The 14,834-nt window shown below is 47.7% G+C and overlaps 1 protein-coding gene across 1 annotated transcript in view; it reads left to right on the plus strand.

Annotated features, from left to right (window-relative positions):
• LOC8038135 (sorting nexin-32) overlaps window positions 1-14,834 on the plus strand; it is a 148,280-nt gene that overhangs the window by 121,346 nt on the left and 12,100 nt on the right.

Here is a 14,834-nt window from a genome sequence, read left to right on the forward strand (position 1 = left end):
TAAGGCCGTCTCAATCCTGAACTAAGACGATGCTTGTAATGTGTCGAGCTATCGGCCGATTTTGGTAACAGACTGTAGGCGCACAATGTGAAAGCATATGATTTCAAAGCGGAATAATTTTTTTTACTTTTAATTTTGTGCTAAACGGCAGTCGTCGTAGCTTTGGCAAAGGTCTATCTACTGCTAACCAAAAACAACGCAAAATATGACAAAGGACAGGCAGAAGGTGTTGACATGACAAGCGCTGACTTACAACTCTGTAATAATATGAAGAAACTTAAAGCCGTCGAACTACCGAAAACACCAACCACCGCCTATCCGCCTATCTTATCAAGGTATTTACAAACTTGCTTCAAAACGGCACGTGTATGAAATCTCGCTGCTGAACAAAGCGATAAACGGAGAGCTGACAAACATGCCCTCCTCGCATCGTGACATGCTGAACTCCTTCGATCTCTCCCTGGTTCTTAGATTAATGGGCCGTGTCACAATTTCAGTGTTAGTAAAGCATTGCACACACCCGCACCTGTAACAGCATACCGCCAAATGGCCGGAAGGAGACCTCACAGCCAGATCTGGCTGTGAGGTCTGTCTGTGGGGTTTTCTCTTTCTGGCCATTTGACGTTACACTGTGACAGGTGCGGGTGAGTTCCACGCTTTACTGATACTACAAGTGTGACGCGGCACACTAAGCAAAGAACCAGGGAGATATAGCGGAGGCGTTCAGCATGCAACGATGCGAGGAGGGCATGTGTGTCAGCCCTCCGGCTATCGATTTGTTTAGCAGTGATATTAAGTACAAGGGTCGTTTTGAAGCGAGTGTTACGGTCTCGACATTGAAGACGGGACCCCGAGAGAAGGTTAGGAAAGGACGTTTAATATACGTCAGGCAGGTATGGCTACCGAGAAAAGAACTCAAAGTCACGCGGATCATGGAGCGCTCTTGGGGTACTCTTCGTCGTCTTCGAGGACGGCGCTAACATTCGGCCATCCTAGCAATCAAGTGCCCTCACTTGATGTTTCTTCACAACTTTCTTCACTGTCCACATCGAATGTGGTGAGTCGCTTCAGCTTATCGACAAGAGCTGTTGAAGTGTAGAAACGTTGAGTCCGCTGGTGGCCAGGTATGTCCTCGATGCGATAGGTATCGTTTGGAAATCGCTTCGTGAACTCGTACGGACCTTTGTATTTCTCCTGCAACTTGCGCGATTCTCCTATCGACGTCGGTTCTCGCTGAACCACAACGATATCTCCCGGTTCAAACGTTGGAGCATGTCATCGCTTCTGGTTGTAGCGACGCTTCTGCCTCTCTTGACCAAGTCGGATGGCTTGGATAGCTGCCTTCCTTCTATTTGACATCTCTTCGCTAGTTTTAGTAGACAGGTCGCGCAAAGCGTCATCGAGGTGATCGCCATTCAAGCTTCTTGACTCGAAGTTGAACAACAATCTGAACGGTGTGCTGTCTATCGTTTTGTGGTACGTGTTGTTCAGGCTCCACTGAACAAGGTCAGCAACCTCATCCCAGATCTTCTCACCTTTTTCCTTCGTCAAAGTGGCAATCGCTGGAGTGATCGTCCTGTTGAAACGCTCGACTTGACCATTCGCACGCGGTGTGGCTGTTGAAGTCAAAATGTGAATGATGCCAGAGTTTTCACAGTACTTCTTGAATGTCGTGCTAGTGTACGCCACTCCTCGGTCCGTGATTACTCGCGTCGGCGGTCCAAAAAGTCCAACGATGTGTCGCAGGCATCGCGTAGTCGCTTGGCCTCCCGTGTTCTTAACAGGTGTGAGTATCCCAAACTTTGTGAACCCGTCCACAGCTACAATCAGGTACGTACTCCCGTGTCTGGATCTTGGAAACGGTCCCAAGTGGTCCAGATGGAGTGTGTGGAACGGAACACCGACCTTGTCGATGGAATGAAGCATGCCAGGTTTCTTTCCTGTTGGCGTCTTATTATAGAGGCACTCAGCGCATGAGGCGACGTATCTCCGTACATAGCGCTTCATTCCTGCGAACCAGTATTCCTCCTGGATCCGTTTGATCGTCTTTTCCGTCCCCACATGCCCCAGATCATCATGGGAACGTCGCACAACCTGCCAACGCAGTGGTTTCGGGACAAGCCACAGTAGCCTTGATGGGTTTCCATCAATGTTTCGGAAGACAACATTCCTCTGGAGTTTATACTCGGAGTGGATGCGGCGCTCCTCGGCCGAGGACGCCGGTTTCTCCAGAAACTCTTTGATGTGTTTCACATCGGCGTCCAGTAGTTGCGCGGCAACCAACCAGTCATCCGTTTCTTCCATCGCTGTAGCGTAGATATGGAGTCCTTCGCACGCCTCCATCTCTTCCGCTGGTCCAGTCGGAGACCTACTCAACGCATCAACATGCTGCATAGACGCTGAATCTCTGTGCATAACCGTGAAGGTGAATTCTTGCAACCACAACCACCAGCGTGCCACTCGGGGTATGAGTTCACGTTTGCTCATCGTTCCCCGTAGGGCGCTGCAGTCCGTGACAACGTTGAAATCGATCCCAAGAAGATAAGTCCCCAGTCGTTCCAACGTCCACACCACGGCGAGTGCATCCAGCTCGTATGAATGATAACGTCCCTCAGCCTCTGACGTTTGACGACTTACGAAAATCACGGGGTGGAAGTGGCCATCACTTTGTAGTTGAAGTAGCATGCCCCCCAGCCCCCTTTTGCGTGCGTCTGTGTGAACTTCCGTCGGGGCTTCATGGTTGTACAGGGCGAACACAGGGCGTTCCTGCAAGCGCAGCTTTAGGACGCTGAACGCGGTGTCCTGCTCTGTGGTCCACTCCCAAGGTGCGTATTTCTTTAGAAGCTTCGTTAATGGCTGTGCGAGAGTTGCCAAATTCTTGACAAACCGTCTGAAGTAACTGACCAGTCCAACAAACTGTCGAACTTCGTGCACTCGGAACGGTGTTGGAAAGTCAATTAGAGCCTTCACTTTGTAGTCGCTGGGTCTGAGTCCAGTCGCTCCGATCTCGAAGCCCAGATACGTGACATTCTCTGTCATAAAGGTGCATTTGCTTATACGAAGCGTAAGGTTCGCAGCTCGTAGAACCTGGAAGACCTGCTCGGGATGAGTAAGACCCTCATTAAAGTTTGTGGAAGGGATAAGAACGTCGTTCATGTACGCTAGGGCGACACCATATCGCAACGGTCCCAATACGGCGTTCATCATACGCTGAAAGACCGCTGGAGCGTTGGTGAGACCGAACGGCATTTTTAAGAACTCGCGATGTCCGTCAGGCGTCACAAAAGCAGTCTTAGCTCGGGACTCCTTAACCATTGGAACTTGGTAATAGCCCGATGCCAGATCAAGCATCGTAAAGCAGTAGGTTCCCTGGAGTCGGTCCAGCTGATGTTCGATAAGAGGTAGAGGATACTTATCCTTCTTAGTAATCGCAATCAGCGTTCTGTAATCAACACGAAGTCGTGCCTCTCCGGTTTTCTTTTTTACGACAAGTAGTGGGCTCGCATGCTCGGATGATGAGTCGCGGACAACACCTGCTTCTTTCAGTTCTTCAACGGCCTTGTTTACTCGAGTGCGTTGGTCGTAGGACAGCCAGTATGGACGAAAAGATACTGGTTTTGCCCCAGGAACAGTCTCGATGTTCATCTCTGTCGCACTCGTAGAGCCAAGCTCGAAGACGTTGACGGCAAAACAGTCATTGTACTCGTTAATGAGCTCTAGCAACCTGTCAAACTCTTCAGCAGTCACCTGAGGCCCCTTTCGTATATCCTCCGCTTTAATCGGTTCCAGCAAATCCGTCGTCTTTCGCTGGCACGCAGTCTCAATTGTTCCTGAACACCAGGATCCTCTGGCTGCTACTTCTCCTTTCGAAATATGGAGGTCGGACTTTGATACATTCAAAATAGGCAAAACAGTGTTGCCGCCTTCCGAGACGTCGATTACGCAAGCAGGCAAACAGTGTTCCCTGCCCTCTTGCGTTCGAAATTGTGCATCAACGAAGACGTGTCCCGTGGCGGATTCCTTGGTCGTCAGACGAACAATTCCCACGTAGTCCGATGGAATCACGACAGACTCCTTGGCCCAGAGCGTGACAGAACGTGGCGGAAGATTAGGAACTTGAACGGATCGAAGCTGGTCATCTTCATCAGCAAAGCTGCCGTGCTCTTCAAAAATGCGAAGTGTGTTCCTTCTTCGCACGATTGTGACATGTGGTTGCTCAGTAAAGGGCTGTCCAACGAGAAGCGGAATCGCTTGCGCTTCACTTGGAACAATGTAGATTGGAACGCGGGCTGTAGCTTGGTCCACTGTGACGCTTGCTCCCGTCATTCCACACGGTAGAACTTGACCGGAACCGTAGCCCGCAATCTTGCATCCCCGGGACGGCTCGTTATAGCTGATTCCCAAATCGTCGGCATCTATCTTGCGCAACGTAACGCGCTGACTTCCAAGGTCAACGTAAGCTCGAATGCGCTTCCCGTCTACCAGAGCATCTTGAAAGTATTTCTCGTTTCGCGCATTCACTTCCTGTTTATCTCCAATGTGATGACTTTTGACGTTCGTACTACCTTTGGCGCTTGCTCTGCAGTCCGCTGTTTTATGTCCTATCCGTTGACATTTGCTGCAGCGTTCTCGCTTCTGTGGTTTACTGCAGTTTGCAGATATATGTCCGTATTCGTCGCAGTTGAAACAGCGCGGCTCCCCGCTAGAGTTGAAGGCCGGTTTTCGTTTAACAACTCTTTGGGTGGATCGGTGATTCGATGGAATTGTCTTGACAGTCGCTGAAACGATCGCCCCATCTGACCGGTGGGACGCTTCCTCAATGACGGCGAGTCGGTCGTCCAAACTTTTTAGACATTCTAGCAGAGCCTCCGGTGTCGGGAACTTGGCAACGCTCAGACTTCGAACGAGAGATTCGTCATTGATGCCGGTTATGACATAATCCACGATCTGATCTTCAGGAAGTTGACAGAGTCGAGCTAGGCTGACTTTTTCATGGAAGTACTGCTCGACGGTTTCGTTCGCCAATTTCCATCTCGCTTCCATCTCTTGGTGCCGGCGTTGTAAGCATATGACGGGTGGAAAAGCTTTCTTCAGCTCCGCCTTCCATTCAAGCCACGAGCGCTGGACACTGACGAGGCCGCCGTACCATGTTTTAGCGATTCCTTCCAGTTTCGTCATCGCAAAACACGACGTCTGTGGCTCGTTCCATGAGTATATCACAGATAGTTCGACTTTTCTTATCCAATGTTCGATGGTCTGCGCTGGATTCGTCACGGGGTTGAACACTGGTACCAGCTTACCAGAGTCTGTCGGTGGTCTTGCGTCATTCGTGGGCTGAGCTGTGGAACGTAGCAGGTCAGCCAAGCCCGTGATCGCTCCTCGCGCGGCGGCTTGTACGGCCTCCTGTACAAGAGAATTAAGTCCAGGAAGTTCGCCTGTCGGTACATTCAATCCAGTCTGAATTGCCGGAGGGACGATCGATGGGCTCGTCACCGATATTCCTTGTCCTTGATTACCGGTGTCGGAGAGTTCAGGATTTTCAGCTGCCACACTACCTTGGCTCGTGGTCGCGCCATCGCTACCTCCAAGGCCTGTGCTCCCTGCTCCAGTAGTAACGGTGACTGGAAGTAGGGGAGGGCCCGCTGCCGCAGTCTGTGGGGTCCGGTTCCGTTCGCTGCGCCGCTGACCTTCCTCGTTCGCTTCAGCCATGTCGAGGTTTCGTTTGGCGCCGCTGTGCCAAGTCGTAGCCGCAGGATTCGATCTGAAGTGGGCCGTGGTCGCTGGCTATCCCACTTCTGAGATGTTACAGTCTCGACATTGAAGACGGGAGGGCCCAGAGAAGGTTAGGAAAGGACGTTTAATGTACGTCAGGCAGGTATGGCTACCGAGAAAAGAACTCAAAGTCACGCGGATCATGGAGAGCTCTTGGGGTACTCTTCGTCGTCTTCGAGGACGGCGCTAACACGAGTTTGTAAATACCTTGATAGTTTAGACAAATAGGCAGTGTTTGATGTTTTTGGTGGTTCGACTGCTTTATGTTTCTTCATATCAAAAATTCAGATGTAGGCCATCGCTGTTTTTCGTTAGAAACGCATCGCCCACTCGCCCAGGTTACCACTCCGACCTACCCAGAGTGATACAGATAAATGAAGTCGTTCACTCTATTTCACCTGTTTAAGATGCCCGGGCCAGTCAGGTAGATGTTGTCTTTTTTGATTTCAGTGAAGCGTTCTATAGAGTAAGCACTCATTTGCGACCCATTCTTAAGACTTAGCTTTCGCTATATTCACTTAATGCATTTTTAAAGACCCGCTGCAGTTTGTTAGTACTCGAGACAACCATCTCAGATGTCTGTGATGTTGCATCGAAGGTTTCTTGGAAATTTCTTTTAGATGCATTCCTGTTTTTAGCACGAGAGGCAAACCATATTCATTCATCAGTCCAAAGGAAATAGCGCGGATGAGACAAGGACATGCGAGTAATACAAGACAGGCTCCTGTACTGTCACTCTTTCTTGTCATTGTCCCATAGGCGCTATATTAGTTGTACCAATACGGGCACCAACTACACACCAGAGTTGCACGCGTTCCACTTAAACAGGAACAAAAGCTCGTTCCTCGTTCCTTCTTAATCTTGGAAGGAGATCCCGTGACGAGTTCCTGTGGTTCAAAAGGAGCATGTTCCCGTTACGTTTCTTAGATTGGAACGTACTATCGTGGACACTGTTAGCTATAACACCGCAGCGGCGGCCGTCCCGTACCCCCAGCGCCTCATAGCAGGCGCCGTCCGAAACCCCGCGCATGCGCTGTGTGGCGGACTCGCTCTTCCCGCCTGCGAGCACACCCTCGCTTTGTCGTCTGCTAGGCGCAGAGCAGACGACGCCACAGCGCTTGCCAATTTTCCCTGAACACGGTTCAGCAAACCACCGCGTAAGAGGTGTCCACGGTTGATTCCTTCACTCCGCTGGCTAAGGATAATCATCGCCCCTAATTGTAATATCACGGTAGACTACTTTTTTCTTTTTTTATGGGACAAACTTGGAGTTATACTCCGTTTCACTTTAAATCTAAGTGCAGCGGACGTTACGAGAAGATAGGGCCAACCAAAAGCGACAAAACCTCACTTTTTGCACCTTATTGTGTCCCCCGGTGGTGCACTCCGTGACATTGCACCTTTGCGCTATTTGATTGGCTATGTCGTTTTGTAGCGTACGCTGCATTCGGACTTTAGGTGAAACGGAGTATAAGTCGATTTCTGTATCACACCTGCTGCGCTCATACTGGTTTGCGAGCGCATATTGTGAAAGATGCATTGCGAAATCCTGTTTCTAAAAAAGCAAAAAAAAAAAACAAAAAAAAAAAACGTAGGCAGGGATAATGCCCCAATGACTCTGCAATCTCCCCCAATCAGAATCGCCGGTTTAAAATGAGTTTGAGACCAGTTCGCTAGGGCCAGGGTACCAGACGAGCAGCACTGTGGCATCGCCTGCTCTGCGCCCAGCAGACGACAAAGCGAGGGTGTGCTCGCAAACGGGAATAGCGAGTCCGCCACACGGCGCATGTGCGGAGTTTCGGACGGCGCCTGCTATGAGGCACTGGGGGTACGGCACGGCCGCCGCTGCGGTGTTATAGCTAACAGTGTCCACGATAGTACCATTACATTACCGTTACCTTTGCGTTGTTTAACTAGACAGTTTGCGATAGGTAATCCGTTGATAAAATAGAGCAAGCAACTGAAAATAACAACATCGAACTCCGTGTCGAGTCGTCACTATCACATTTGTTCGCGTCTTTTTTTTTTCTTTCACATTTTCGTATTTTTGAAGTCGGTGGTTGATATATAGTCGATAATAAAATGCCTAGATGCCTTTTCAAATCAAATAAAATTTAAGATAAATGGACAACAACAACAAAAAAGGGGGGAGGGCAGCAGAAAAGAAAATGAAGTGTGCAGGAAAATTGTACTTCCCTCGTATTTAAAAACCACTTTATAGATGACGAAGCTGTGTATCCCAGTCCGTTTTCAAACAATTGCCTAATACTGAAGTTAAGACGGTCTTAGATAACGATAAGCTAAGCAGTTTGTCAAATAAAATAAGCTGACTTTTGTACCACTTGTTAAATGTATCTAAAAGTTAAAAAGGCCATACGCATGCCCGTTGAGCATAAGCGTTGACCTTTAGCGTTTCCCCTCAACCATATTAGTGTTTGATAACTCGCGTAGAAGGATACAACCTTGGCCTCACTATAATAGGCAATCTGAAATGAGGCACGCACCTCCGTCATATGTGGTTAAAAGACAACTGTAGGGTTATTTGCGAAGATCCCTCAAGCACGCGCGAGCTCAAGCCAGACGTATGAAACGTTGGCCAAACCTTTGCAAGAAAGTACTTCAAAACGTATGACATATTTGCGTAATCCATCTCGAACAGTAATTGGAAAGAGTTCGATAACTACGCTTAATATTATCCACATACCGCTGCCGATTTTGATCACCTTCCTACACAGCTATTCCCTGAAGCCAATCGCCCGTCACTTAGCAGTAGGCATATATCGCGACTCCAGCAAAACGGACGCCGCCAAGCGGGAAAACCGGGAACCAGTCGGTCCAGGTCGCTCCCCGCCCCGCCGCGTCTCTGATGGCTTTCGCGGACACTTGATGTCGGCGCGGGGGCGAGCAATGTAATTTGACGAAGGTCCGAAAATTTCTTAAGTTTGCCTAAGTGTTCATTAGTGTGGTGAAGCCTCAGTAGATTGTTTCTTTCCATCACGTGTTTGAAAGCCCGTTTACTCCACAACACACGGTCGCGTGCTTTCAATTTTTTTGATGAGGAGGAATCACGAAAAAACGTTTTGATTTCTCGTCTGTCTCGAATCACATTTAAAGTGACGACTGCTTGGTAACTGATAAGTGCTTTCTTTATAAGGATGTAGAGCAGTGGACTGAGGTCGACAGACGAAGTGTTTCACTGGAGTGAACACGAATGTTGCAGTCAAGTGAATGGGAAGGTTCGATAGCTGCTTTCCTTGAGTTTAGTTGTGCTCGATTAGCTTCTAGTTAATTTGAGCCACTAACGCCGGCCGGTGCGTTGGCTATTCATCTTGGCGGCTTTTCGCCGAAAAAGACCACATTAAAGGAGTTGGGCTAATTTCGCAATTACTTGATTCAGAAAACCTGCTCGCTGCATATGATTAATGAGGGAAATTATCTGCTTTTAAAAGGTGGGGGACGCGTCTCGCAAAGTTAGAAGCTGTCACGTCATTAGGATCTATCGCGCCTTCAATATTTATATTATAACCCCTGTTGAAGCCAGGAGCAATATACGTCTACATTGCTCAGGTTGACCGGCCACAAAAAATACTCATTTTATCCGTTCAGAATTCGAAGTCAAGTTCAATGCAGAGAGGTCTGAGTGAATCTCCGATGAAGACTCTCCTCAGTTTGTCCGCATTCGTCTCCGTTCTACCGCCTAGAACCATTTGGCTAAGTTTAAGTAGTATCTCTCTGTCTGTCAAATATACTTTTATTCAGCAGTTCACCTAATAGTTAGTTAACTAAGTTCATATTTCAACACGAAGAATATACTAATATCGCTTTAGTGGGACCATAGTACGTAATATAATACATAATCCGCATATTTGTCAAAATGACTTCTCGATTGCTTCTAAAACCTGAATTGAAATATACGAGTATCAGCTGCTTAGTGAAGCGCCAGCGAGTTGACATGCTCCTTGGCTCAAGAAGCGCTTGCTTAATTTTCGTAATTTTCCTGCAGCCAGTGTTCTTGACCGAGCACACGACTGGAGCTGTTTCTTGAAACGCGGACAGGCACAAAAGCTCAATTTCGCGGACAGATAAGTCGCACGGTCGAGGCATGCGAGTTAGCTAAAAATTACTCTCGGTGGAACAATTTTGTAGCCCTCGCCGCTTTCCTTAGATGATAAAAACTAATTAGAGTCTATGACCGTTTCTCCGGAGCCCATAGTTTCGGTTTTGATCGAAGTCTCCGAAACGAAATTTTGACATGAAAAGAACAAAAAACACCGGCAAAACAAAACTATGCTCGGCAAGTTTATGCGCACCGGCTACACTTAACTGTCTCAGTTCAAATACCTATGAAATTGGGCATTCAACGAAAGATAATTTGTTAAATTGAATGCGCCACCCATTCAGGCGGCCCGGCCGAGCCGACGCGACCTGGACTCAGCCGCCATGTTTGTTTGGTGGTGGCGCCCCCTATAGGTCGCTGGAGTCGCGAATAACTTCCTCAGGGTCTGTTCACGTAAGATATATTGCACTCGACTCCCGTCGACATTGTTTTTATTTTTTTAAATATAATTTTGTATGTTACACCCCCATGTGTGAACGGAACATTTTGCAAGAAATATATTTTTGGGAGGAAAAAATTACGAGTCAGGACGGCAACCCCGTTTTGGGGTTTTGTTGTTTTTGTCAAGTTTTGACAACTCATAAGACTCAAAGTACAAGGACCATGAAGGCGAAATATTTTTAACACTTAGTAATGCATATCGACAATTTTTATGAATTTGTATTCACATGTGTCAATTTCATTGCGTGCGTATAAAAATCAATCGCCGCTTGGCCCCATATTTCTGAGCCGTTAACTTGTAACGCTTTCAAGTTGCAACACCGAGCTGTTCTTCGCATCTTGAAATACTCCATCAAATCACACATTATTTATTTATTTCTCTCGTGCGTAAATTAAGTTATCTCCGTTGTTCCGGACATATGTCTAAACGAAACTTTTATTAAATTCAAGGTGCAGTTAAAAAAGAAAAAAAGGTCAAATTTGATATTTTTTTATTTGAATAAACTGCTCTTCTCCATATGACTGTGTCCATTCATTTAAAACATAATGCGTCATTTCGCCTACGTCAGATTTACCGCGCTTCAACGTGAACGTTCCACGTCGACCTATTTCCCCAAGCTCGCACTCGATTGGATCAGAAAGATCGTTTTGAAATTCATTGTGTGCTATTTGGTAGTATGTCGCAATGTATTCTTATATTAATTAATATATGTCTTAATGTTTATTAATTATCTATTTCAGCCCATGAGTTGCCCCTGAGAAGGTACTATTCATGGTCATTTAATTACTCAAAAAACAGTGGATGACCTGTTTTTTTTTTCTAATTTCAAGGTAAGGTGCAATAAAATAATTGGAAATGTAGATTAACTAATAATACTAATGCTAATAATATTTATTATTTTTATCAAATACACGACGGCGGCAACCGCGGCTGCAACTAAACACCTAAACCGGTTTCGTACAAACAGTAAAAGTGCAATATTACGCGCAACACACAGAAATAATCAAATGAAACATATATTATTATCACAACAGGTACAGAATTTTAAGGTTTACTCTAGCAATGAAGACCGCACACATTCAGGGAGGTAGCATTAGGTTATATAAAATTACATATAGAGCAAGCAGTTCAGCAAACATGCTTTTTAAACTAAAAAAAGAAAAGTGTATGGGGAGAGCAAGTTTGTCTGCTTCTTGCGCAGGGCTTGCAGTGACGTCCGAATGCCGAGCTTGGATTGACTTTGGTTGGAAGAATAGTGGGTAGACTTCTATGGCTAGCTGCCTTGAGGTCAACGTTACTAAATCACTCAGTTAGGAAACTCCCATAGAGACAGCTTCGAAAAAGTGACCCCAATCTGTCTCCGAGCACAGAGCTAATGACGAACACAACGCCACCATATCTCCCGCAGCGGTAACTCGAGGAGCTGCACGTGACTTCTCTTTTGGCTTTAAGAACAGATACAGCGGAAGAGGTTACAGGGGTGCCACCCCCGTCTCCCCGGTGGACGCGCGGCGTCGAACTGTCGAAGTTAAAATGCACCTAGATCGGGACGCGCTACCTGAAAGGCCCGCTGAGGCATGGTTGTATAAAAACAATATTAATTGTGCCGCAAAACCCTGCAAACTAAAGATTTTAAAAACATAACGCGCCCCTCTTTTTGTACTAAACTCCAATAAATTTCATACAAAAAGTGTCTTTTCCGTTTGTTTTTACGCAAAAACAGGCTTTCAAAAAGCTCAAGGTGACCACAGTACAGACAAATGATAAAGAGCGGCGCTGTTGTCGCATTTAGCTCGGTCTCGGTGGACGCCAGCGGCCCAGGTTTCGACGGCGAGTTTCCCAACTGAGTGTTTTAGTAACGTTGCTTGAGGTCTAGCCACTATCCTTCTATCAGAGCCAATCAGAGCTCGGCATTCCGACGTCACCTCAACCCCTGCGAAAAATGCAGACGAACATGCGCTCCACATTCTAGCAAAAAGTATACCAAGGTTTTTCGCGTCAATGCGAAAATACTAACACTTAACAAAAATAACGGTTGGAGTATATTTTACCGACGGCGTGCAGAGGTTGCATGTTATAAAGTGCTGGGAAGATCTAGCCAGTTGGGTAGTGCACTTCCTAACACGTTTCTCACCATACAGGATTGCTAGCCGGATCCAATGCGTCAGTCTTGTGTCCACACCGATGTCCGTGTCACTGTCCCCCCCCGCCCCTCACCTTCTGATATGTCCTTGTTAGGCAAGGCCCATTCCTTCCGACTTCGTCGCGCTTCACCGGGGAATTGTTCGCTCTGTTTGCTAAAGGTCAGAGATCGCCCCATCGCATGTAAAAAAGACAGCCAGCGACGGAAACCGGCTTGTCTCGCAGGGGGCCGGACCCGGTTTGTGCCACCCACCACCTAGAAGACAAGTCTTGAGCTTGTCCCCCACAAACGTCATCACTCGTGGATTCACGCAGCAGCGTCTTGCATCGTCTCGCGGCGAGCGCGACGCTATAACACGCGCTTCGGCGTGTTTTGCCACTCGGGGCGGGTCGGGGAGGTCCACTGGCGATGACGTCACTCGCGGTCCTTGTCTTCTAGGTGTCTTCTAGGTCGCGCTCCGCGGTGAAGCTTCCCACCGTCCCGGATCAAGCCCGAGTTTGTTGCTTAGATAGAACAAACATCGCTATACATTTTTATATATGTATATATAAAATACGGTGGCTGTACGGCAAACAATTTTTTTTTTTTTTGCTGAGATTTTAGCAGTAGGTGAGTGCCAGCAGAAAAAGAGACGCGTCCGTTTGTTTGACCGTTTATCCGTTGTAAGTAAAAAAAGAAAAAAAGAACCAAAAATAAACGCGACGTTTGTAAATAGAGCTCTCTCGAAAGCCCGCGCCTTGGTGGGCAACGCACGATTACAGCAGCTCGCCATCACAGAGTCTCCGGTGCGTGACCGAAGACAGCTAACTGCATATACGGGCAGCAGCAACACTAAACGCTGGCCAGAGGAATAAACGCTCCGACATTCTTTCTTTGGTGTGCTCTGACTTCACGGCTGCCTGAACGTCAAACAAAAGGGCCGATCCCTTCCTCCAACGCCAAACGGCCCTTGGCTTGGGTGGCAGGCACCTTTACGTGGATCTTCTCTCGATGTGAGAAAATCGCGATTTGGGCTGGCCGTGCTAAACCGAGAACGTGCGTGAACTGTCGTGTTTCATAGGCCTCCCGCGCTGAAGGACAACAACAGAAACAACCAAAAACAGCAATAAAAATGAAAGCCGTTTACAATTCCCTGTAACGCCGGTTAGAGCGCAGCTCTTGAGGAGGAAGATGGAAGCGTACTGAGGGATAGAGGACTCCTTGAGGTCACGTGACCTCAAGGGGGTCACGTGACTTCAGGGGTCACGTGACCTCGGGGGCCACGTGACCCCTAAAGGGGTCACGACCTTAGGGGGTCACGTGACTTCAGGGGTCACGTGACTTCAGGGGTCACGTGACCCCCTTGAGGTCACGTGACTTCGGGGGGTCACGTGACCTCAGGGGGTCACGTGACTTCAGGGGGTCATGTGACCTCGGGGGGGTCACGTGACCCCCCCCCCGGTTACGCCGACGCCGGCGCCGACGGCGACGCCGCTCAGGCTGGAAACCGGCCCCTAAGAGCTGCGCTCTAAAAGCGGCTACTTTTCTTTTGAAGCCACAGTGTGGTCGTCGAAAGAAACACTTTTCACACACTTCTCAGAATCAGAAAGAGTAGTAAAGTCGAAAATGTGGCCTCGAGTTTTCTATATCGTGAATTGCTCTTCCCGAATCGCGTCGCTGTACGCGTAGATGGGCCGTCTCGCGTGCGTGCAAGATTTGTAATCGCGCGTAAGGAAACTGGAGCGCCAAAGTGGATTGTAACGCAGAAAGAGGAATTAATTGCTAAAACTTTCCATCCAAAAAAAAAAAGTTTCAAAGCATAATAGTAGTCGTACATATTGGATGTGAACCTACATTTACCGAGTTATAGCCCCAATTATAATTTAGGAGTTTAAGTCAGGTTGAGACTTAACCTCCTGGCTTAGGACAGTTTTAAGCGGCATGCTCGATGATGTTTAGCGTCCTCGCGTGATTTAAATGTGCCATTGTTAACGTCCATTTTCACTTCTGCCGGCTTCAGTATCTGAACGGAGTCTGTGCCAGCTTGCATTCCTGTAATTCCCTATTGAGGGATGCAAGTTGAAAAAACCCAGCGTGGCATTTTCTAACATGGCGGCCAAACCGCTCCTCCAAAACAGAGAGCGCTAGACGCCATTTTGAGGGATGTCGACCGGCCGCCGTCTAAACACGCACGCGGACATTCTGACTTTTTTGTTTTTAATCTCATTTAGTACATTTTTTAAATCTAATTTAGTACAGTATTTCAGGATATGTCATGGCGCGCAAAATCATAGAGTTATTATAATGTACGCTAGAGGTTCAACTGGCGCTAGTGTCTATGAGACTTCCGGGAGGCAAATTGAAGCAGACAGCATCCAGTC

Source organism: Ixodes scapularis, unplaced genomic scaffold (assembly GCF_016920785.2).
Source record: "Ixodes scapularis isolate PalLabHiFi unplaced genomic scaffold, ASM1692078v2 PGA_scaffold2__306_contigs__length_199485367, whole genome shotgun sequence".
Taxonomy (NCBI): Eukaryota; Metazoa; Arthropoda; class Arachnida; order Ixodida; family Ixodidae; genus Ixodes; species Ixodes scapularis.